General features: G+C 34.6%; 1 long non-coding RNA gene across 1 annotated transcript; it reads right to left on the minus strand.

Annotated features, from left to right (window-relative positions):
* Positions 1–5,840: 5,840 nt before the first annotated feature.
* Positions 5,841–8,578, minus strand: LOC110445516. Its single transcript, XR_002462369.1, has 4 exons — positions 8,472–8,578; positions 8,228–8,292; positions 7,162–7,449; positions 5,841–6,751 (listed from the first exon to the last, which is right to left on the minus strand). It is a non-coding gene; the product is annotated as an uncharacterized LOC110445516 (long non-coding RNA).
* Between the last annotated feature and the right edge of the window lie 17,689 nt (positions 8,579–26,267).

Raw genomic sequence — 26,267 nt, forward strand, 5'->3', positions numbered from 1 at the left:
CCCGCCTTTGGGCTCATCACTTTTTAAAAATGGACGTCCGCAGTCATTAGTATTTTACCCCAGTACCTCAATTTCATACAAATATATTATTTATTCCATTACCTACTAATACAATTAGGAAGATATTATATGAAGTTAAATATGGATATTTTTGATTTGAATAAAAATATTGAAATGGAGGAACTTTTTTTATTTGTTGTCACGGATAAAGTAGGCGGAGTTTAGTTGTCTGTCAACGGCTTTTGCGAATGGCTGTTTCGCATGGATTAACATGATGTCAAAATAATTTTGAACGCAGATTACACAAGGTAAATGCTTGTATGCGCCTCTTTTAATGGTGTTATTGTTAAAAGAAAATATTGTAAATATAAGGATTAACCTTATATTTTGTTTAGTTTATGAGATAATAAATCCAATGGAGCAGTCGGTAAATTGTTCGTAAACGCGACCTTGTGCTCCATTGGATTTATTATCTCATAAACAAAACAAAATAAAAGATTAATCCTTTAATAAATGTAGCTGTTTAAGATTCAGAGAGGCTTAAGAGCTTTGATAAGAAATATAACTTACACGCTTCTGTTATTGAGAAAAACATAATTTTCATATGTTTTTTACAAACCATATTAATATATAATATGTGACACATGAATCACACAAATGAGATTGCAAATAAAAATGGATTCTTCTGACACTTCTTTGTAAAGCCTCACAAATAGTTGTGTCCGTACGGCACTGACTTCATTTTCTTTTGTAATTCGATAGAATGTGTCGTGTAAAAGGAAATTATTATTTATAAAAGTATGAATATGTAAAATGTTTTATCTAGTTGATATGTTGAACAGAGCCGAATACACACATAGAGGTTAATCGAATACACAAACTCAACACCACGATTAAATTAAACCAACTGTATACAAATCTCCGACTCTGAGCCATTCAGGGTGGCTTGTAAGGAAAGAACATGTACGTGTACCCTATTGTGATCAGTATCAATGACGTTTTAGTGAACATCTATGTTTTTGTCGTTTTTATATTAAAATACGAAACTTATTGGATTATATATGATTGCACAGGGAAGAGACAGAATCATTTAGAAAATTAACGGAAATATAGTAACCGTTAGTATGTACAATTGGAATATAGAAGAAGTAACAATGACATGAAATAGCTGTTAAGAAATAATACTAAATTCTGAGAAAAAAATATTTCTAATAATGAGCGTGTCAATTTGTTTGCAAGCTCGTTATGTAAAAACAAAAAAAGAAAAGTAGAAGAAACACTTTCCAGAAAGGAAAACAGTTTTGAACATTAAAACTTGTTACTACTTTGACGTTATTGTTTAACCTATTTGTGCAACAGTAAATGTAGAAACCATAGTAGTTTGACAGTATTAGAGTTACTGTTCTCTCTGTTGTTAATGTTGTTTTCAGAGAGTCATTTTTTGGTGAGGAAACACATAACAGTGGAATAATACAAACATGTTTTATGGCAGTGGTCAAGTTATTGTCCGCACATCCTTGCGATGTAGTATAGTTTTGTTATCTACAAGATAGGAAATGATTTATTGAGTCAATACGTGAATGTGAACCGTCATATTATCTTTCCTTGCTCTAGTCAGAGGAGTAGTAATGGTTTATACCGATTCCTTTAGGGTTCTTCGAACAAATACCCTCGAGGAGTAGGAACAATCTAGCCAGATTGGACAAGCTGATATTAATATAGCTGATCAGCACACTTTGATATAGTTGCCATCTCGGTACTATGCATTCATATAGTATACGACTTGGTATGTTTAATTCCAATAATTTTGTTCAGATAATAAATCAAATAGTAATATGGTTGTCAAACTTGATGAGCATATACATCTTGAGGAGTCCAAAACGTGGTTAATATGACCAACATTTGCGTTTATACTTTGACAAAGTACTAAAGACAACAGGAAACTGAAACCAGTGTTGATCGTTCAACGGGAGATAACTCGTAGGTTGATGACTTATGTTATTTCTTTTCCAGTATATCATCTACATGGGCAAATTACTTTAAATTATGTTCAGTCATTCCGTAAATTGATAACCCATATTTTTTATAATATGACTTACCAAGTTCATTTTGTGCCTAAAATCGAATTATTATTGCATATTATAATTGAAAACCACTTTACATTCACTCGGCACTGTATGACAAAATTCAACTTCATATTACATTAAAGCATATCGAATCGCAAAATGACACTATACGGCCGAATAAGATTTGATATTGAAGAGCTACTGCAGATTTTGAAAGATGGAAACATCATTAATATAATGAAAAGGCTATTGTTTTGACTAGGATAGAATTGGACAATTCGTCTCAAATTGATATAACGATGATATGTTGAATTTCTCAAAATAAACAAAATATTGCTGAAAAAACAGTTATCATAAAGGAAATTCCATTATTGTTTTTATCTCAAGTTATTGAAATTGATAACGGGATATAACAGTATTAGTTTGCCAGTTTGAGAAAATGGAATTAGTAACGGTTGTATAGTGAAGAAGTCAAACGATGTATCCTTTTTTGTCTCCGAAAATAAGATAAATAAGGTTCGCAAGATTTTACTTGCAAGTTTCATTTTAACAATTGATTATGGTCGGAATTTGATAAGTCTCTAATATATTATCCACTATCTATATTTATAAAACCCAATGTATCAGGCCCGTGTAAAAAGGCTTCCGTTGGTGAATCATGTTTATCTATGAGTGTGATTGATCCCTGCGAAACTGTACCAATATCTATGAGTGTGATTGATCCCTGCGAAACTGTACCAATATCTATGAGTGTGATTGATCCCTGCGAAACTGTACCAATATCTATGAGTGTGATTGATCCCTGCGAAACTGTACCAATATCTATGAGTGTGATTGATCCCTGCGAAACTGTACCAATATCTATGAGTGTGATTGATCCCTGCGAAACTGTACCAATATCTATGAGTGTGATTGATCCCTGCGAAACTGTACCAATATCTATGAGTGTGATTGATCCCTGCGAAACTGTACCAATATCTATGAGTGTGATTGATCCCTGCGAAACTGTACCAATATCTATGAGTGTGATTGATCCCTGCGAAACTGTACCAATATCTATGAGTGTGATTGATCCCTGCGAAACTGTACCAATATCTATGAGTGTGATTGATCCCTGCGAAACTGTACCAATATCTATGCGTCTTTTTCAATGTATGAGCTGTTTCTTTCAGACAACGGGAAATCTTTTAATTGAATATTGATAAATACACAATGTATCCATTCCAAAGGTGTTTGTTCATTTGTCATACATGCATCATCCACTTTTTGTTATTCTATGATAAGTTGATACTACCTGCGTGTTGGTCTAAAAATAGAACGCGAAATACTATCAGGATCACATAGGATTTTTAACAGGTGAAGCTGTAACCTGAAAGGGATTAAGCGATGAATATTCACAGAAAAAATGTCTTCTTTATTTCTTAATTTAAACTCTCCATGTAACCATATTCAACATCGAATAAAGCCGTTATTCAATTCAATTGTCATCAATGATTTCTTCTGACAGATATTTATTCTTGGGATTAAAAGAAAAAATCATGATGGATGTAACTTTTATCACATGCCTATGCAATCACACGATAGTAATACATCATTTTGTCAGATGTGTTTTCTGTCTGCTTGTATCACACATGTGCGATACAAGATCCCGTTTCACCACAGTAGCCGGAACTACTTTTTAGGGGAATTCCCTCTACTGACAACGCTAAAAATAGCCTGGTATTTGTATTGAACGTTGTACATGTACGTTGTCTATAGTGTTTAAATATTTTTTTTATTTTTATTTTTATTTTCATATTGATAATAAATGACAAACAACACAATAATAACATGTCTTATGCCTTTATTACCAAAGAAACAATATTTACCTCCGTCTGTCGTCTGCTATTCACCGACACCACTGACGGCTGCTTGAAAACAGTATGGCACTTCGCCTGTAAATTTCGAGATTCTTCACGATTTGCTGATGGGTAATACGGAAATGGACAGTGATGAAAGCTTTGACACAGAAAGTGCAACCGAGGTCATGAGTTCCCCGCTTCGGTATCAAATCATCCCATTCCCGTTGTGACCCCCAGCCCAGCGCCAGTCAATCTTTGCCACCCCCTCAAATCCCTGACCCTGCACAACTTGAAATGCCATCGGTAGACCTTCAGTCTTACACGTGAGTGATATCCGATTTTAGGAACTATATTTTAAGTAAAAATGACGGATCTCAATATGAGCCTGACACGTTGACTAGTTTCCATCGGGGAATTGATAGGCATTTGAAGAAAATAAACTATCCATACAACATTACCATATCCGATCTTTTCACAACCAGCCGTCAAGTGCTCAATTCACGGAGAAAGGAATTGAAACAAAAGGGTCTGGGTAATCGTCCTAATAGAGCAGAGCCTGTCAGTGCCAACGGGGAGGTGAGTTTGTGGCAATCTGGCCAATTAGGGATGGATAATCCTACTACCTTACTGAACATCGTGTGGTATAACAACACAAAACGTTTGGGATTCAGGGGGTGCGACGAAAACAGACAGTTAAAGTGGGGCGATTTGGGACAAAAAACAGATGAAAAAGGAAAAAACTACATTGAATTTGAGGAAAGGTCGACCAAAACACGAGGGGGTAATTCTACTCACCACAGATCATTTAATCCCAAGCTATTCGAAAATCCAGAAAATCCATCCAGGTGTCCGATTTAGGCATACACGTTGGATTCAAAACACAGGCCACAAGAGATGAACGGTGATGAATCTCCATTTTACCTCGCCGTCAATCAAAATTCGAAAGGAAAAAAGTGGTTTAAAAACCAACCGGTCAGACGGAAAAAACTTGCAGTGATGTTGAAGTCGATGGCCAGCAACGCTGGTCTTGTTGGGAAAAAAACAAATCAGTCCTTGCGAAAAATCCTGTGCACGACTCTTCTACATTCTGGCGTTGCTCCAACAACAATAATGCAACTGTCTGGCCACAAAAATGTCAACAGTGTTAACAATTACGCGGTAGCATCTATGGCCCAACAACGGGAAATGTGTGAACTATTACAAAATGTCCAAACGACACAAACGACAACGTCTAGTCTTGTACCACGTGCGACTGTGTCTCGACCCCGACAGATTGAACAGTTTCAAATTCAAAATGAAAATGTCGCACCTGCCATGCCTGTGTCCCGGTCAAGGCCAATTGGCGAGAAAGACGTTAAAAATCTAGCCACTGGTATGTTTTCCGGAGCAACTATCACAGGTGGAACATTCAACATAAACTTCCAAATATCGTCACAGTCGCGCACAACATCACATTCATCACCTTCAACGAAATACCGACGAATACTGCCAATTGTTGACTCAGATGATGAAGATTTTATCTAGATTTCTTGTGTTTTCTGACCTTGGCGCGTGACGTCACTCAGACTCAGCGCGTGCTGTGACGTTGCGAGACTTTGGGAGAATTTGTAATGACCGACATTTAAACTTACATGAATACACGTAACTTTATGCCATTAAATGTGTTGCATTTGAATTATTCTTTGTTATTTTGTATTTAACCATTAATATTTAAAATGTTGTACAATTAAAGGTACAGTTCAGTCTTAAAAAGTCTCTTATCATTCACAGGTCCTGTGAACCATGCAATGACTTTTTTAAAGCCATGCAATGATATTTCTTTTAAGAATTTGTTTTCTTTATCACAGAATTATCAAAAAAACACATCAATGATACAAAGAATGTATTACATAAAAATAAAAGAAATACATTATCATAAAAAACACGAAGAGAATGCCATTTATTTTTTTAATAAAACACAAGTTTCTTATAAAAAAATCCTGGCATTGCGTCGACCTGTGTGCCGATGGAAAACGACAAAAAGAGGAAAAACATAAAATGTGCATTTAGTCATATCAGATAAAATTCCTAATTACCAAGGCTACAATAGGGTTAAGTCATGTGATAAAAGAAAAACCACACATATGTGTTGATCTGAGTATTCGGATCGCACTCGTTTGTGGCGCGGAGGGAATATATCACTCGTGCGAAGCGCACTCGTGATATATTCCTCCGCCACCACAAACTCATGCGATTCGAATACTCAGATCAACACATATGTGTGGTTTTGCCTATGTATCCAATAAAACTCCAACATTTACGGCGTACTGTATGTCCCCTCTAATATTCTAGTTAAGATAACTCTATCTTAGGTTTTCTTGTTGCGACGCAAGATAAAACTGTATACATATTGTACAATTAACACAAAGTTCCTAACAGCAAATGTACAGTCGCTATCATGAAATTACATTAGGTATCTTTATACTTTTCATTTCTATTGACATCTCCAAAGTTCGTTATCACTTTCTTCCATCGGCTGTGAGATGTGTATTAAAGGATAAAACCTGATCTTCTATTTCACTTCCAGCTATCCTTTTCTGTTAATTTTTATTATATAAATTTTGTACATTCTTTTTAAAAACGATTATAACATGACAAATATATACATTTTAAGTTTGCATTGAATAAGAAACAATATTATGACAACCTATTTTATAAGCGCAGAACAAAGAACAGAATGGAAATATCATATGTATATATACGATAAGAGTTTTATTAGATAAACGTTATGAGGAATATGAATTTATAAATGAATATATGCATGAAGTCGTTGACATGGATTTTCTTATTTTCGGCCACAGGTATCTGAAAAAGACAAACCCTGAATGAGTAACGATATAGTAATTCATGGAATCATTGTTGTTTTTCACAATAGATAATGCTTTGATTCTCGGCCGTTTACTGAGAAAAAATAATAGTGTCATCTTTTATATCAGAGCATTTTTACTTTATTTTGACTCTAAAACAACATGATTAATTTAAAAATATAATTTATATTATTTTTCTGTTTTAGATAAAGTGATGTTAAATTATCCCAGTATTATATTCTTATTGACTCATGAGAGCTGGTTCAATAAATGTACTGAATTTCTAATTTTGATTATCTTGACACATATGTCATCCATGTGTGTATTCATATTTCCGGTAAACAATATACAATATTTATAGTGTTTTTTTCTCGGATCAATTTTTGTGCAGTAAAATGAGATAAATACCTTTTTGCCATAATTGCTTGTCTCTACATCAGTATTCCCTGATCTGTCTCCGTCTGTGTGCTATTCTAACACGAGACCTTCTGCCTCCCAACATGTCTCTCCTCCTGTCTCCCCACCTGTCTCCCCACCTGTCTCCCAACATGTCTCCCCTCAAGTCTCCCAACCTGTCGCTTCTACGTCGGTTCCAATCTCTTCCAAAGCTATCCCTGTTCCAACGATCGTTTTCCAAGTCCCAGCTATTTCCTCTTCTATTTTCATACAAGGAAAATCGCCTTCTTCCGTAGGTTTCTGTAATTATTCCAATTCGGAATTCATGACACGGGTTGTTGTATAGTTTGAATCGTGTTTTGTATACGTTTTCAGATAACTGTATTCATCTACGTAATTATTTTTTTCAAATTGTAACAAACAGCAACTAACATTAAAGCAGACAAACTATGTATGATTTAATCAATCTATGTATCAATTGTGTAGATTGCAGTTGTACATGATAATATAACGCAAGGTTAGTAAAAACTCGAATAAAACAAAATAGCTTTAATATTTCTAAAAAAATCAAATGTCATTACCTATACATAAATGCAGTAAGCTATCAGATTGTAATTACGTTTATATGATTCCCTAGAATCTCGATATTCATCTTCGGTTTATTCTTTTTAATGAATCCCAGCCTTATTGTCAAAGCCGGTCTATTTTGAAGGCATTTTAGTCAATAAGCTGTGTACAACTTATTTTCTAAGTCGTAAAACTTACGACAGATCATATATAAATATTGGTAGACACACAAGGAACAATGAATTTGCAAATGCATGTTGTTAAAATTAGAGCTTTCTGGTGAAAATAAGCAATGTCTATTAAGAAATATTATTTCTATTTGGAAACAAGGCCTATTTTCAAAACTGACTTATTTTCGAAATATGTTTGATTGCAAGGAATTCAAAGCTTCTTTTTATGTCTAGCCTTTTTCGAAATTTTAATATTACAATATATATAGCACACGGTAATGTAGAGTGGAAGTGCATGGATAAGGCATGCTGAGGAAAGTGATTATACCGATAATACTTACGACATAAGACACAGGCCACTAGACAGGACAGTACGATAAGCTTCAACATCTTCAGTTGATTGATTCTGTAAATGGAATGTGATTACTGTCAAATGGAACATTGTTAACATATGCCATTTGAATATTTTTCTAAAATGTTCGCATCGATATACATTCATAATATGATTTACCCGACTACATATTTTACTATATCAGTGTATTATAATTTGCTGTGATCACACATGTCAATATTAGAAAAACTTACCTGAGCCAACGCTTTCGTTCACACTGGTTCAGTCTGTGTCAGGGCAGGTTGTGCTGGAGAACAAAGTATGAACAATTTTATACACAATATGACGAGGAAATACTTTGTAATTGTGATACATCGTAGTTCCTCAATCATTTTCATAAGGTCGCTTTTATTACGTATGTACACAGATCAACGCATTCTATAATTAGCTGATGGAGTTACCCTATTTTACCAATGACGTACACGTCGATGATAGGACGACTTTGGAGAGTAGGAGTTTATGAGGATGACAGATATCAAGTGTTAATATACATATTATTCATTTACATATAAAAGCAAGTCTTAATGTTGATAAATCGACGTTTTTGTTCCTAATTGTTATGATAGATGTATGCAGCACAATATTCATTTAAGTTCGTTATATGGAATAGAGACTTTGTTGTGTGTCAGAGTAATATGTGTTTTTTTTAAGGATGAACGTTTGTGAGGTTTAATTCGCGTTGAAATCTCGCTTTGATATAATGTAACGGGTTTTCTTAAAGTTAAAGCAATTTCATCAATTTTAAAAGCAAGCAGTCATCGTAAAAATAGTCAGTTAAACTAAATGCATATTGCTTGCAGAAGTTTCTTACAGGTTTAAAAAAATGAACAATTTGGCAGCCTTTGGATATTGCCTGGTGTGTTTTTGCACACTGTACAATGCAAAAAGTTCGCCTTTTAGACATTTTCTCTCAAAGTTTCATTGCATCGCAAATTTTAACAATATCAAGTTGATTATTGCTGTGAAAGTTTTAATTTTTCAAATTTATGAAAATAAAATGCAACAAAGTGGACAACTAATCATACAACACGGTATTCGATGACATGTATTGAGTTTAACTGTAGCTCTTTTGCTTTCTTATCACGCAAAAGATGAAAGAAAACATAAAAAACTTGTTATCCCATTATTTTGGCAAATCAAGGATGCAACAATTCCGTACGTTTACTTTTGATCTATTCAATATGGAAAGTTTGATAGCGGCACTTATTTTAACGATCGTTTTAAATGTGTCGGTATAGAAAGTGTAGGACAATTTGTATTTAAAAATTAGGAGTGTGGGAAACTTAAATTGCTTTTCTATGAATATAAAGTATACATTAAAATTTTCACTTCCTTAGTTAAAATGAAAATGTTAATTGTGAACTTTAGTGAACGCATTCGTAGAATTCTAATAACCAATAACATGATATAACATAAATTTGTTTTGTATATGTAAAATATCACCAAAACGAAATCACATATACTGTTAAATTGGCATCGTCCTTGACCGATAAAAGCAGATTAACAAATACACGAACATTGATGTGCTTTGGCTATATATATACATATATTTAACAGGTTTGGGGCAACCGGCTCGCAGAAATCATGTAAAGATGGGTTTTGCAACCCCACCATTGACCAATGTTTGGCGTTTTTTGGCAATCCCACATGAGCTAGCTGTTGTAGTTTGTAGTAGTGGCTGGCCTGCGTGTATGGTGCCATGCGTGTGTGGTGGCAGCTACTGGGTTATTCAATTTTTCATATAAATTTCCATATATTATTGATTTTATACTAAGAGCCCTAGTGTGGCTCTATTGATATTAATAAATTCAATGTCACCAACCTGGTGGCCATTTGCATCATTTTGTTGTCCGAGTTTTGCTTAGCAGGGGCATAAATATATTTATTCTGCCTTTTTATTATGCAGTTTACTCTTTTTTTTACAAAAAAAAAAAAATATGTTATGTTTTTAACTTCGCAGTGTAGTACATCATTAAAAGATAGACAAGATGTTTTTCCTGTACCCTAACAAGACATGAACAATGAATAACAATTGATAGAGGGGGGAAAGTGAGGAAAGCCCTTTTCAGGTTGCAATCATTTCCATTGATAATATTTAGTTGATAGAAGTACATGTAGTTTTGCAAACAGTAAATATATCGGACACATTCTATCATTATTGAATGTGTTATGTCAGTACATTCAATTTTTTGAAAAAAACATCTTCATTGTTTTGATAATAAAAAAAATTGGTACATCTATTAGGAAAAAGAAATCGTGCAAAGAAGTGCGATTCGCTATTTAGGATTACAGACGAAAGCACTCAATAAATACACAACAAAAACATAGTTATAGTTGTATACTTAATACATATCGTAACACAAAATTAACGTCTAGAAGCAAAATACCACATTAGTCTGATAGGTGTTAGTACTAAACATAATTTGTTGAGGCTTATAGACTAGCTATTTTTATTGGTAATGTAAAACTTGCTGTAAATCAGTAGTAATAAGGTGATACTATGTATTCCTAGTTGATTGTTAATTTCACCATACTTTAACTCTGTTGAAATTATGGATTTGTACTTCACTAGTAACAACACGTGAACTGTTTAACATGAAGTATATAAACATGGGCGCAATCGGCCTCGTTGTCTCACTGATCGCGATACATTGAAATACTCTCAAATTAAAACATATATGAAAACGTTTTGAATTCAAGTACATCAAATGATTTTCTGTCCCGCATAATACAAATAGAAAGTGTATGTATGCACACGTACATTGTGAAAGCTAACCTTATAGTACAGGTGACTGATAGATGTATGTTATAGCTCGGGGCTGTATAATAACCATAACATGAGGCTCAAATTATTGACGTCATTACACACAGATAGATATGGTCATCATCCGCGTATAACCAATAGTTGCCTATGTAGTAATTATCTGTGTTTTATAATATCTGCCGTTGCAGGCTTATTGTATAGTTTATGTTGTGTTTTGCGTCAGATGAAATAAAATAAATCAATTGGGAAGATGATTACAATGTGACCTTATCGCTGCATACATATATGAGTAGCAACCGTTCTTTGAATTTAGATAGTTCATTCTTTTACTATTCGATATCAACAAACGATATTTAGCATATCTTTGTATTTCCTGGTTGAATCACTACTACATATAATTACACAGGCTAAGGTGTAGTAATATGATAAAACTAATTAAATATAATTACAATAAGTTTATATAATAATACTATTTTTTTGTGAATGACCCTAGCGACTAAACAACGACTGGTCTGAGTACATCTTGACTAAATTAGATGAACAGACCACATGGGCTTTGTGAACAATGTTTACTTTCCGAAATATTCACAATTGAAGTTCCAATTTAATCCGCCTTGCTACTTCCAGTCGCCATTTTGTTAACAGTGGCCTTATCTCGCGCTGATGCGCGTTTGAAAGAGTTTGACGTATTGCAAAGCTTCTAAACGATCATGCCCAGAACATACTCTCTAAGGATGATGTATTTGATAAATTTACTATTAATGTTTCATTATAATTCTTTTTTGTATCACTTTCATTAATTCATAAAAGAACAAATTGATTTTTTCCCCTTCAAACTTTTTTCTTTCAAATGTTAAAACACATTTGTTTTGAAAAAATGTTCTAGTTTCGAGATTATGATCAAACGTCGTCTGCTTCGCAAACATTCAAGAAAATACTATTTACAATGTGTTGATATTGTTTTTATTAACTCGTTTGTTCTTTAAACTATCTTTAATTGATAAATATCCAAGATTTTGCATTTTATGATGTAACCGGAAGCGAAATTGATAGGAGAACGTGACCCGTAAATACCTCACAACATAATCAGGACTGTAATAATAAACAGACGTTTATCGAACATTAACAGATTAATACCGTATGTATTGAGACACTGATGTGCTAGAATACAACACAAGGTAACACTCGTTTAATCCATTGCTATCACATCAAGTATTAACTGACATTTATGCGAAAATATCAGCATTAAATGTTTGCGATCGCGCAGACCTACTTTCGTTTTACAGTTTACATACATCATTTGTACATGTCGGCATCAACAGTATACCTTAGCTTGTGTCCTTCATCGTGCCGAAGATTATACATAGTCGCATTCTAGGAAAAAGTTCGTGATTAAAAGCTTGTGTGTGTTGTTTTTTTTTATCTTACCATTATTGGATAAAAGCATAGAATCATTATTTTACGTTGAATATGTCATTTAAATTTTAACTTTTAAAACTTGTCACCTACAAATATGCGCATACCATAAAGTATTGATGACAACAAGAAATAGGACAGTCTCACAAGTCGAAGACTTACAACGACTGAAAGAACAGTGTGAACAGTGCGAACAAACATAGGTAACTTAAGCTCTCAGGGGCTTGTATTTCGACAAACATATATATATATAAATTGTAAAACATTGTAACAGTGTAAGACAAACAACAAGTTTTATCACAAGATACCTACGTTGGAAGGATTAAGATAAAGAGGCTAAATAATCATGCTGTGCAAAATTTGGCACTAAAACAACTCACTTAAAAACCAGTCCAGAGAGCAGGTGATTGAGACATAGCATTTATTTGTAACCAGGAGCACGGGTTTGGTAGCCGTTAATATTAAAAGACGTTTTTAGTATTGATGCTGCTCGTGACGCCAGTGATGTATTTTTAGCTTACAAGTTAAAGCGTCGTTATCCAAAAAGAAGATTAATGCAAATTGAAAAGTGGGAATTGCCAACAGCTCCTGTCAAAAGTCAAAAACATTCCTCTCATGTTCTTGCTCGTCACCTGGACGTTTGTAAGTTAGAACAGCTGGTCTCGCAGATGCTTAAACTATGTACACAATATATATACAGTTATACCACAGTATTGTAATTGTCTCGGTATGGCTACCAATGCGTTCCAGGTCAGGTAATAGAGTATCAATTGTATTAAATTCAAATAAAGCACCACTTCACGACAATCATGGATTCATATGGGTACAATGTTATTAAAATAACATTCATACAGTGCATGCAAGCTGAAATTAACAAATCATTTGTTTAAAATAACAAGTCATCATTTCCATGAAATTATCCAAATAAATAAGATCTTTATGTCAAAATAAACTTCAGGTTTGATTTTTTAATGTACGTCCTGTCAACAGCTATACATTGTCATTTAAGGACGGCCTCCCCCATTTGCTAGGTGCATGCGTGTGGTGAGGTTGTGCATAATTAATTTGTGTTTTGGGAGTCTGTGGTATGTTCATGTTTGTCTCCTTGTGATAGCGCAGGACTGATGCTGACTTTATAGTTTAATTTCACTTGAGCATACTGCTGAAGACACATCTTATTTTACGATCGAACCTCGTTATCTCACCATCTTCAATAGCCAAGGGTTCATAATTTAAGTTTGTACTATTCAACCTTGGCAGATTTAGCCTTGTGTTTAATTTCCCTCCCCTGCCACCTTGCATAGACACTTTACTAGCAAAACTTTAAACTTCCAAGGTTATTTCAGCACTGGTCGCCTATGTATTTCCCTTGGTTATCATTTACAGTTAGAATATGGTCAATTATCTCTACCAACTGATCATATACAAAAAAAATGTTTCTATAAGTATTGTCATCCTTTGTTGTTTTACATAAATCAGGACATAGTCGACAAGGCAACTTGTTACTGGGCGCCGCCAATATTATTTACATGCACAGGGACTTGGTATTAATTTCTAACCCTCAGTTCACATATGTGTATTATATAATGTATGATAGAAAAAAAAAATATGTGGACCATAGGATGGTAATTCATGCAAAGTCCCTGTGCCAGATTCAATAATTTGAAAGCTTGGAGAACAAGGCTAAATCTGCTAAGGTTGTTTACATGAATATGTGAATACAAAATGAACGATTGGCTAGCAAACATGAGATGTTACAGGCTGGACAGATAACGACAACAAAAACAGGCTGAAAACATGTATGGAATGTGTTTAACACATTATGAATATGTAAAATCATGATGGAAGTCCATTTTACCCAAATTACCTGACGTTATTTTCAATACTTCAGTTCATCTATATTTCCACACTGTTCTCTGTATAAGGGATAGGGATCAGTTTGTTTTTTGGGTTTTATAAATCCTTGCAACCACTTTTAAGTCATATAGATAAGAAATGTCTGCCAAATATCTGATTCTTTGACAACTTTACTACAAATATATAGCAGGAATTGAACTTTCTATATCAACTGCACTACACTTCATATTATTTGTTGACATTTTTCTGCTACAATACATGGAGTTTCCTCACAAGATGCTGATAACCGAAAAGAGTCTGAAACCTTAATCATATCTTTTAGAATACTGTGTTAAAAAAAAATGTTATACATGTATCTCTTCGATCCACTAAACATCAACAAACAACATTTAAACTCTTCATTCCCTAAATCTGTTATTAAAAGGATTGTAAACAAAAATAGATGCGTTCGCTTAAATGTTAAAATATTTCTGTTCAACATTCATATTTACAGTGGTGTTCAAATCCACTAATACATAAGTTGACATAAAATTGTACTGCAGTATTTTTTGGTCTGACTTTTGACAATAAGTCTCATCAGGGGTCATTGATCTTAGGCTGTCAGAAGTTGAAGTGGCCAAAGTTATTTGACTTTGGTGTAGAAGCATCCTAAAAATGGAAGAAAGTAAGGGCTGGATTTTCACGAACTCGAAGAGTTGTGCCCCTTTGTTTGCTTTCCTATACATCCTATTTTGGCAGTTTATCATTCATATTTTTATTTTTCCATTTGTGGCTAAAAGTTGGCCCCCTAAAGAATCAGGGATTTTCTTTCATGTCTACTACTTGGGGGACATTGAACAGACCAAAATAGATCTTCTGCCCCCATTGCAACACACTTGGGATCTTAAATCTTTCCTTTCTTTCTTCATTGTTCTGCCTTTCCTTAGTCGTGCCGCCTGAGAAGCATGGCGAACACTTAAGGATCAGTCTGTCAGTGAGACATCACACGTTGTCGTTGGCGGCGGCAGTCACATTTAAGTTTTCCAGACTTTTTTTCACCACTATTTACCATATCAATTTGTAACTTTGTATGTGGCTTAATCATAATAGATTACAGATCAAGATCCAACCACGTGCCAATATTTTATTTTTTTGCTGGAGTTACATTTATGGCCCTTCACACATTGAAAGTTCTCATAATTAACTGTTTGCCATACTTTGTTCGTTACCACTTGCCACTGGTAGTATGTGCCTTTATCATAATGGATTACAGTTAGAGTCCAAACCTTGTGTCAATATTTCATTTGTAGCTGGAGTTATGGCCCTTTGCACATAAGAAATCTCATAATTTATGTTTTCCCAGACTTTTTTTCGCTACCGCTTGCAACATCAATTTGTTACCTAATATGTGGCTTTGTCATAATGGATTACAGTTTGAGTTCAAACCCCGTGTTAATATTCCTTTTTTTGCTGGAGTTATGGCCCTTCGCACATAGGAAATTATCAAAATAAACTTTTTTTTGGACTTATTTCGCTACCTCTTGCCATATCAATTTGAAACTTTGTTTGTGCTTTATCATAATAGATTACAGAGTTGGAACTATGTATTAAAATTCAATTTTTGACTGGAGTTATGTCCCTTTTGCACATAGGAAATTCTCATAATTAACTGTTTTCCATAGTATTTGCAACTTAGTATACATGTATAATGGTTTACAGTTTGAGTTAGAATCCAGTGTCCATGTTCTATTTTGTCTGGGGTTATAGCCCTTTGCACATAGGAAATTCTTATAAGTAACTGTATTTTTTCCGTCAACACATGCACTTCCTTCTTATTGCAGTTTTCTTCTATAGGTGACACTCGCACTCATATGACCCTGGCTGTTGCGAGGACATAAGTCCCCTGATACAGTACATCCTTTGAAGTCCTTCTGTATGGCTTGATGATGTTTTCAAACCAATGGTCTGGAGCATTACTTGGTTAAGAAGACTGAATGCCGTTTAACAGAGGGTCTCTCTCATAATACTCTGGTTCCCTCGGGGGAGGAGTGGGGTCCCAAAGGGGGATTCTCCAATCAGATTTTACGTCTGTCTGTCCTTCTATCTGTTTTTAGCTCACCTGCCAAGGACAAGTGAGCTTTTGCCCTGATGCGGCGTCCGGCGTCCCGTCCCGTCGCATCGCATCCCGATTCAATGTAAACACTTAGCAACTTCATTCATTGACATATTTTGGTCAAACTTTGTACAAAGGTCAAGTGTGGGTATACTTCGGGCATCTTTGTATTTCAGGGATCCAAGGCCAAGGTCAAAATTGCTAAATCATCCCGTCCCGTCACGTCCCGTCTGGATTAAATGTATACACTTAGCAACTTCATTCTTTGACAGTTTTAAGTATGAGTATACTTCATAAATCGTTGTATTTCAGGGATCCAAGGTCACACTTGTTACATATAGAAAACCATCAACTGATTCATTCTTTCACGGATTTTGGTCAAACTTTATACATAGTCAAATATGGGTATACCCTTGTGTTCCAGAGTTCCAAGGTGCTATATTTAGAAAATCAACAACTGATTCAATTTAAACACTTAGCAACTTCATTCAATATGTTATGGAGATGGTAATAACACACAGAAAAAAACATAAATATTAAAGTCAACTTATCAACTTTAAGTGTAGAACCTTGTGTGTGTGCATGCATGGACTTTAAGCTTTTGGATAGCTTTTCAGCCTTTGATATCAAAGGTCAAGGTCACTTACTATAAATAGAACATCAGTTTGTGCACTGTATTTCGAATTCTGTTGGACTGATTACACTCAGATTTTATCGAGTCCTCCTGGAAGAAAGTGCCTGCTTGGGATAACTTTTCAGGTGCAGTGGTCAAAGGTCAGTGGGTCACTATAAGTAGAAAATCTGTTTAATGCACTAATGCACAACATCTTGATTTCTCTTGGGCTGTTACACTATTGACTTTATACAGTGCTTCCTCAAAGAAAGTGCCTGCTTGGGATAAATTTTCAGGCCCGGGGGTTAGGTCTCTATCACTATTACTCTATTATATTATATTTTGAATTCTGTTGGACTGATTACACTCAAGAATTTATCCAGTACTTTTATAAAAAAAAACACACACTTGCTTTCACTAGTGTTTGCTATATGTATACCTTACCACAGTTTCTTTTAAATCTTCAATTAACATACTTATTGAGAATAGTCACGGCGGCATTTAAAATATATATATAAATCTTATTACCGGTTAGCTTGTAATAATAATAATAATAATAATAATAATATACAGCATTTATATAGCGCCCTATATAATTTGTAAAATTACTCTAAGGCGCTTTACAACATATGGATAATAGTAATGGTTATAATTGTGAAAACAAACAACAAAGGCTTGCAATCACTTTCATACATTTAACAAGCAATGTGCACATAATTGAACAAATAAAAGGGTGGTATTTACATGACGTCTTTGCAAAGATTCTAAAATGCAGACGTGAAGAGGTGAGTTTTTATGTCCCTCTTGAACTTGGCCAGGGTATTTGACTTCCTAATAGCAGATGGTAAGCTATTCCACAGCGTAGCCGAAACCCTTCCAAAACATTTGTTTCCGTAGGTCACAGTACGAGATTTTGGGACACACAACAACATCTGATTCCGACCGCAGTGATCTTGACGGCTGATACAGGGTAAAAAGTTCCTGTAGGTACTGAGGAGCTGTTCCATTCAGTGTCTTGTATGTGTATACCAGAATTTTGTACTGCGACCTGTATCGTACAGGTAACCTGTGCAACGAATAAAGGTGTGATGTGATCTCTCTTTCGAGTACGAGTAACTAGCCGTGCTGCAGTGTTCTGGACCCTCTGCAGACGACTAGTTAGTTTGTCAGATATACATGTACTACAGAGCAGGGCGTTACCATAATCCAACCGAGAGGTAACAAGTGAATGAACCAAAATCTTGCATGCATCTGCAGTTAGAAATATACCCCTAGGTTTTTAACAGCTGGAACAGTCTCAATAGTTTTGGCACCAACCTTGAGCTGGATAGCCATTGTTTGCTGACACTCTTGGGAAAAGACGATTAGTTCCGTCTTTTCCTGATTAAGTTTAAGCATGTTGGCGTTCATCAAGATACTGATATCTGTCAGACAAGCTTCCAGACTTTCTGAGAGTGTATTTCAACTGTCCTGTGGTTTTATGACCATGTAAATTTGTGTGTCATCGGCATAGCAATGATAGCGAAGGATATGACGACGACAAATCTCTTCAATCGGTTTTGAATACATACAATATTTTCGTGGTCCTAACACCGACCCTGGAGGAACCCCGAAATCTAGTACTTTGTCATGTGAGGTGGCAGATCCGATGGCAACACACTGTCGTCGTTCAATAAGGTATGACTGTATCCAGCATAGGGCGGTATCAGTCACTCCATAAGAGTATTCCAGACGTTTATAAAGTATGCCATGGCCGATGACGTCAAATGCAGCTGACAAGTCCAGCATGACAAGCACCGCTCTGCACTTGTTATCCAGTGCAGAAGCTATATCATTAGTATGTACACGTAGGAGGGCTGTCTCAGTAGGGTGTCCCATGCGGTAGGCCGATTGCATGTTGTCATGGAGACTGTTTGCATGAAGATGAACCTCTAAACGCCGGGACACAACCTTCTTCAAGATCTTAGACAGAAAAGGCAAATTTGAAACTGGGCGGTAGTTTTTCAACTCCTCCTTGTCCTTTCCAGGCTTTTTTAACAATGGTCTGACATGTGCCTTCTTGAAAAATAATGGAACCTTTGACTCAACCAATGATTTATTCATTATTGCGGTAATCAAAGGAAGCAGTGCTTCAAGACAATGCTTTAATAGGTCTTTAGGCAGTGGATCAAGCTCACAGGACTTCGATTGCGAGGTCATGATAATGTTGCGCAACTCGTCACGGGTTTTTGGTGAGAGCTTTGTCAATGGTTCCCCATCAAATGCAATGTCAGCAGTCATGACAGAGATGTCAATGTCAGCAGAGGTGTTCACTTCGGTAATATTTTTCCTGATTGAGCTGCCTTTATTCAGAGAGTAATCACTGAACTTGCTTGCTAAGTCTTTTTCAGATTTACAGCTTGGTAGGATAATTTCACCTTTCTGTCCCATTAGGTTTTTGGCATGTCTAAAAAGTTGTCTTTTATCCTTGTCACATTCTTTGATTTTTTCCGAATAATAAGCCTTCTTTGACTGAAAGAGCAGTGAACCAACTAGCCGACATTGCTCCTTATAAATCAGTTGGTGAACGGTTAATTTGGTCCGTCGCCACTGTTTCTCTGCTTGTCTACGTTTTTGTTTTTCCAAGCAGAGATTTTCATTATACCACGGAGCATTTGGTCTCACAGTTATCACCTTAGTTTGCAGAGGTGCGTGTTTCTCTATAAGGGCTTCTATACCAAATGTGTATGCTTCAACAAGATCATCAACCCTGCCTTCAGTAGATTGAAGGGCGGAACAATACTGAATGTCATTGTTGAAATCTGGTATTGAACTTTCGCGATGTAATATCCTTTTGTATCCGAATAATAATGTTCTTAATAAACATTTCCAATGTATTGCACGTACCAACCTTACACATACATATACAAAAATGCGATAGTATACCAGGAAAGCAGATATATATGTCTATAATTTTCAATATTTGTAAGTAAGTAAGTAAGTAAGTAAGTGAGTAAAAAAAACTGCGATCTCTATTGGATTTATTGTTTGGGTTAATATAAATGAGTGGTCGGACGCATATCACAATTAAATCTAGACGTGAAAAGATGTTCGATCACCTGCCCGACAGCTTCGGTCTTATCCGGGTGTTCCGGTTTTCTCCAACATTTAGACCCTCTGCGCTTACATCTGGACCAACATGAGTGATGAATAGATGTTTGAAAACTTGTTTCATAATTCATGTAAAATAAACAAAGATTACATTTATATATTTAACCGGAGTAATAATTAAATTTAATCAGAAAATGAATTATTCAACGAATGACCATAATGATTACTAGAGCGTTAGTTATTTTGTAAATAAGTAAAATGTATGTTAACATTTGATATCTGCCATCCTCACAAACTCTTACTCTCTCGAGGTCGCCCTATCATCGACATGTACGTCATTGGTGAAATAAGAAAACTCCATCAGCTATTCACAGAATACGTTGATCTGTGTACATTTTACATTCGCAATAAATGCAAACCTTCGAACATGATTGAGGAAACTCAATGTATAACAAGTACAAAGTATTTCCTAGCCCTATTGTATATAAAAGTTGTCATACTTGGTCCTCCATCACAATCTGCCCTGATACAGACTGAAGAAGTGTAACATTTAGCGGCTGACAAAAGTACATCTCTTAAAACAAGATGAAGTCCTTGAATGACAGACTTTCAGTTTTCTTAGTGACAAATGTAGCTAGTAATAATATTGTTTTATTATTCTTTATTCATAGTCAATAACATATATTTTACATTGTAAAACAAAGAGATCTTAATACAAATACATAGTATTACAGTTACATGTGAACACAAACACAAACACACAAACATGCTTGCATGCATGCATTCATACTTAATATACATATGTTACATTACATACATACAAAACATACATAGACACATACATAAACAAATACATACATACATACATACATACATACATACATACATACATACATACATACATACGCACATAAACATTTCCACATGCACGCACGTACCGATGTACGCAAATATATACACACATACCAATGCAAATACACACACGTGTGTATATGCACACACATACACACACACACGCAGATACGTTCGTATGCTGTACGCACATTAGTCATTAAAAGTATACACTATACAATTTGACATTGAGATACATTATTCTTATATAGTTTATAATTTTGCATTGTGAGATGTTATACTTGTACAGTATATAATTTGTCATTGTGATGTGTTATAGGTATACAGTAAACAATTTGGCCTGGTGATTTGTTATCGTTATACAATTTTTAAATTGTGAGATGTAAGATACTTAAACAGTACGCTATTTCAATGTGTGATACATCATACTTATACAGTATACAATTCGGCTTTTTGTTACATGATACTCGACCAGTACACAATCTGGCTTTGTGATATATATGTTATAGTTATAAGTATACAATTTGACGTTGTGATACATTATAGGTATACAGTATTAAAATTGACTTTGTGATACATCATAGTTATACAGTATACAGTTTGGTATTGTCATATGTTATACTTGTACAAGTTTACAATTTGACATATAAATAGAGAAAAACAACAAAAATATTTTTTCTTTGTAAGAACCTGTTTGTATTCTATGCGGATGTGCACATGTATATACACTGCTACACATACACATGCTTACATACCTATACTTGCATACAGAGCTATACATGTTCACATATGATATACATATATTCACATATTAGACAGGTACTTTACACAACAAATGCATGTAACTACTCACAATCTAGGGAGATCAATGTTTTAAGGGTTGACTCATGTCAACGGTGTACATTATGCCCTTTTTGGGAGTATACACACATGTATGTTAGCAAGTTATCATTTCATCATCTATATGTACATTGTATATATTAATATGTATAAAGAGCTACACAAACATAAAAAGACAACAATATTTAATTAGTGTAATTCATTTAAGGAATGATTTTTATTTTTTCAACATTTATGAGGTCATAACAACAATGGGTTTATGGACATATTGAATGAATCGCGTTAGCGATTCATGTAAAATATGTCCAAAAACCCATTGTTGTTATGACCTCATAAATGTTGAAAAAATAAATATCATTCCTTATATTTACATTGACGAATCCTTTCAGTGGATCGATATAACAACGAATAAAACAAATAAACAGGGTTTGTTCCTGCTTATACACGGGTGCAACGCAGTGGCGAGAACAGTGTTTTTTCGCGGGGAAATGTGACACTATCGTGAGAGATCTTAGCAACCGTCAACAACAATAACACAACAAAATGTAGTTCCATATTCAATGTTTATTTGTAGCACAGGACACGTGAATACGTGGATATTTCACAAAGCACAGTTCAATAATATTTTAAGATGTAAGAATTAAGCATCTAGGTCGGTCGTTCCGAGTGAGTAGTTTTTGTAGTGTATTACTACGCAGTGTGATCAGGTTACTATCAGTTCCCACGTGCTGAGATTCTATGAACACCTGTGTTATGCATTTATGAATGTAATTTTTGTCAATGGGTCTAAGCATACAGAATGTAAATATAAGGGTATATTGGTGACCAACTATTTGAGATTCATTCACTTAATTGATAGTAATAATGTGATAGCATCCTAGTTTACCTTGTAACTTTTATATTTGTAGTCGGGGATTATCGCAATATGTCGATGTGTATATTTCACACAAAGATCCTTGGAACAGTGATAATTTATGGAAGATACTGGAACCGATGTGGAGGCGAAAGGTGGGGAGAGAGGTGGGAAGACAGGCGGTCTGGTGACAGCATAGGAAACAGATGGAGACATGAGATGTGAAACTGATGGGGAGACAAACAAGTATTTGAAAAGGTATTTATCTCAGTACTCTACACAAATTTAATCTAAAGAAAATACTTATAAAATATTAAAAATAATTTACCAGAAATTGATGACAAGTTTCCTAATGTATTTAATACAACAAAATCACTACATTTTAAAACAAGCTATTTGTATTTATAAATGTGCTTGATTTCTTGTAAACATCATTTTATCTAAAACCGAATTAATATTTATTATTTTCTTCGATGAAGAATGATGTATTTAAATGAAAATAAAATTTGAATTCCTTTGGTATGGTAAACGACAGCTATTTTTTCCACAGCAAACTGATACATAGCATAGCATTATTTATTTTGACAAATAGCAATAAGAATTTCTCGTGCACCTTACATGACGTCATGTCGCCTCATGCAAAACCACCTGACGTCAATGAGTATAGGCTCTCTTTAGGAGCTTTTTCCGTTCAATATTGTAAGGAATATGATATGCTTTGCTTCTACATGAGATACAGAGCTTAAAACGCGAAATAGTCCTTAAATAATTACCTAATCATTTATTATTTATTATTGTTCTTTTCTTTTTCAGATCCACATGGCAAAAATTGAAAAATCTATTGAAACAATTTCATTCACCCATTCATTTGTACATTCATATTCCTCATAATGTTTTGCTAATTAATTTTGTTTCTTATTTAAACATATTATTGTGTTTGTGTTCATCATCCTGTGCTTATGAAACATGGTTGTAATGATAACTTGTGTGTCGTTCAACGCAGACATTAAAATGTAAACGTTAATAATGGTGGAAGACATTTCTACAAAATAAAAATAACATACCATTAACATGCAATGAAAAACTTACTTAAACTTAGGCATCTATAAAAAGATAAAAGAAAAGAGTAAGAACTGTTGTACTATTTTAGACAATCTTCAATATTATCTTTAAGTAATTATGACTGTACTTTTTTTCCGGTAGACACTACATTTATATTTGAAGACAAATATATACCGCATTACAACAAGCTTATCTAAGATAGATTTAGCTTAACTATTTATCAGAGGAGAATTAAAGTGCGTCGGAAATGTAGTGAGGTTATTCACCACAAGTCCTTTCATCTTGATTTGAACCTTTGAACCACAGCATCATAAACTTCACCAGCAATATAATAAAAGGTTACAGGTCTGTCAAGAACATTGATGACAACTACGTTCTGAAACCTTGCCGGTAGAAGACACTTGCAAGGTAAGTAAACTGTTAACAGAACGAAATTTTGCAACCGATTCGGAGACTAAGAGTGTAATGGATAAAATCTTAACAGCATATAAAGAAAGGAAAAAAGAAAGGAAAATGTGTTAAAAACATTATAAACAAATGAAAACAAACAAAGGGGCTGTCTTCAACTATCCAACATCCCATTTTAATATTAGAAACGACTGCTGATAGTTTACCTGCAAAATAGAATCCATTTGTAAATGTTCATTGCGAGCATCACGACGTTTGTGGACAAAGTTATAGATTTTAAATACAGGGTACACCCAAGAATTTGGCAAAGTAAACAGGGGCCATACAAATAAATTAACGTAAAAGTAGCGTAACAGGGGTTTTAAACACATAAACAGGCAAAATGAATACTGATACAGGGATTAAAGCATATACACTTATATAGACCGAGGGAAGCTGATAAAAGGGGCAGTTACCTGAAAGTTACAGTTTAAATACTTGCAACGCCAACAGGTATTGCCAGGAAACTGCTTATGAAAGGATAAGGCACACACACACTCATGTACGCGAACGTCGACACTATTTATATGTTACAAAATATTATATATATGTGTTATAACGGTACCTTGTATAACATTCGTGTTCAATACAGATTGTGTGTCACACAGCAAAGTCTTTTAATGACAGAGTGTATTCAAGTTCTAGCAATAGCCAAATGTGTAACTGAGAAACTTCTAGGCAACATCTCTTCACTGTCGAAGACAAATGATGATAAAACACTTGTACTTGTACTTCGCACACCACCATTGCTCATGCCATGGCTCAAACTGCTAATGAAAGTACAAAATATCATCTAATACATTGCAATGACTTCAGGTGAAAAAATCTTAGAGGAAGGAATTGTCCCCGTGATCACTATTTTGTTCAGCACATTATGTTTAAATTGAACAATTGAACATATCATCGGTATACCAATTTAGGACATTAACACTTTCTATCCTAGTCCAAACTTTTGCCTTTTTCACGCGGTCCTAATTGTCCTTCTACTAAAATGTTAATGTAAATAGCAAGAAGGAAAATAGCAAATATATATAAAAATATTAGACTAATTTATTCAATAAGAAAACCAAAATGAAATCAAAATGAAAAACAAGTATCTCTTCAACATCGAATCTTTTTGCGGCCCTAAAAAGTCCTGGCTAATTGTCAGGTGGTTTGAGCCTGTCAAGTTCTGTCGGTTTGCCAGTATAGAAAAATGAGTTAGTAATGGTTGTGTATATAGTGAAGACGTCAAACGTTTTATCATCATTTATCATCGAATATGAGACAAATAAGGTGCTCAAGATAACACTTGGAAGTTTTCATTTTAACAATTGACTTCTGTCGGAATTTGATAAGTGTCTAATATATGATCAACGATCTGTATTTGTTTATCCCATCAATTCTGCAATACATAAGGCCCCTGTAAATAGTGCTTCCGTTAATGAAACATGTATGTAAGCGAGTATGCTTGATCCCTGCGAAACTGTACCGATATCTGTGCGTCTTTTCCAAAATATAAGTTGTTTCTTTCAGGCAAAACGTTAGTGTACGCAAAACAGGACATATTGAAGTAAAATATTGAATATTATACAATGTATCAATTCCAAAAGTGTTTGTTCATGTGTCATAAATGCATACAATATTATTTACAATTGCCTTGATTTTCCTCATAGAAAACATAAGAACAGCAACTGTGTTTACATGCCAATAAAATGGGTCAAGAACGTGACCTCGCCGGTGACGTAACAATTGGCGTAGGAATACACGTACATAAGTCAAAGGTCGCCAAGGCCCATTCAGGTTTACAAACAAAAACCACGTGTTGGTATCATCAGCCAAACGAGACATCTAAATAATGTTAAAAAAGTTTGTAAAAACTGGGGGGTTTTGTGATTGTTTTTTTTTTCTAGACTCTAAAGATGATACTTATTAAAAACAAAATAAAATATAACGATAAATCTGTGTATTGAGGGTCGTCTCCTAAACTTGGACACCTGCCAGTTTTAAATGTCGGTAACCAATTGACCGAATGATGGCTGGTGCATTTGGTAATTTCATACTATCTCTACCAGAAGAAGATAGTGTTGTAAAGGACTTGTTAGACTTCGATTTTGGAGACGAC

This window comes from Mizuhopecten yessoensis, unplaced genomic scaffold, assembly GCF_002113885.1.
Source record: "Mizuhopecten yessoensis strain PY_sf001 unplaced genomic scaffold, ASM211388v2 scaffold2329, whole genome shotgun sequence".
Classification (NCBI taxonomy): domain Eukaryota; kingdom Metazoa; phylum Mollusca; class Bivalvia; order Pectinida; family Pectinidae; genus Mizuhopecten; species Mizuhopecten yessoensis.